Genomic DNA, 1,038 nt, shown 5'->3' with positions numbered 1-1,038 from the left:
CAACTCCAAAGATATTAAGGACAGTTCAGACGAAAACTAATTAAAACTTCTAACTCAAATATTGCACTGTTTCTTTCCATTAATAGCCCTTCTTTGGGGAAAAAAATCCATAATTCAATGAGGGTCCAGTTCTGGGCCCCACACCTACTCTGGGCCCGGGACAACAGACCCGTTTGTCCCCCCCTATCGGCGGGCGTGGCAGCAGCAACGCACTCGGAGCCCGAGTGTAAATTTTCAGGCCGATCGGTGCAAACAGGCCAGTTACACAAAACGTCCCATATTATGGCGTTTTATAGCATTTTGGCAAAGTTCCAGGGGCCGCCATTTCCAGACTGTTTTACTAACTTGTAATCACCACACCCTGTAGTTTGTGATGGCCGAATTTCAGGTGCGTACGACCTTCCCTGTCAGAGACAGATGAAGAAAATGGCCGAACATGGCAAAAAAAAAAGAGTGAAAATCGCCAAAATTGTCACAGTGTTGTTTCAAAATGGCGGACTTCCGGTTGGGTTTAGGGCTGGGCACTGATTGTCTTTTTTGTGCGTCCCGACCTGCTACACATGCGCACTGGACTGTGTGGGTGGAGGTGAAACCGCGGGACTCTGTTGAATGCCGGAAACAGCGAAAATGTGCAAAATGGCCTTTCATCGAATTGGCCGTCATTTCCAGCTGATACCTGCACAGATGAAAACTCAACAGACACACAGAACCAGCCCGACTTTAAGCCTCCGCTACCGGCTTCTTACCGGGACTGTCGGCGGTACCGGTCCGTTCTGGTCGAGCTGCTCCGGAGCTTCTGATCTGCGCGCTCCCCAGCGACCCGAGCGCGCTCACGAGAGGCTGCGTGCGCGGAGGTTGGCAGCGGAGGTGAGGAGGATCAGGTGACCTGCAGAGAGGAAACAGACTGAAGACATCCGGTTAGATTTGATCCAAGTCTGTTTAATGTGAACTAGTTAACAAGTAAACCGAGGAGCCGCTTTAAACCACCAGCTTCACTTTAATTAAAACTTCTGATGTGTGCAAAAACATTTTTAAAAA

The 1,038-nt window shown here is 49.3% G+C and overlaps 1 protein-coding gene across 1 annotated transcript in view; it reads right to left on the bottom strand.

Moving 5' to 3' along the window:
- LOC103364511 (uncharacterized) overlaps positions 1-819 on the bottom strand; it is a 35,310-nt gene extending 34,491 nt beyond the window's left edge. The window contains exon 1 of the mRNA XM_008291655.1: positions 747-819. The gene's annotated coding sequence lies outside the window, so the exon portion shown is untranslated. The remainder of the gene's footprint in view (positions 1-746) is intronic.
- Positions 820-1,038: the final 219 nt, after the last annotated feature.

The sequence above is a fragment of the Stegastes partitus genome, unplaced genomic scaffold (genome assembly GCF_000690725.1).
Source record: "Stegastes partitus isolate 25-593 unplaced genomic scaffold, Stegastes_partitus-1.0.2 Scaffold753, whole genome shotgun sequence".
NCBI classification, from domain to species: domain Eukaryota; kingdom Metazoa; phylum Chordata; class Actinopteri; family Pomacentridae; genus Stegastes; species Stegastes partitus.
This window is presented reverse-complemented; position numbering and strand designations above follow the sequence as displayed.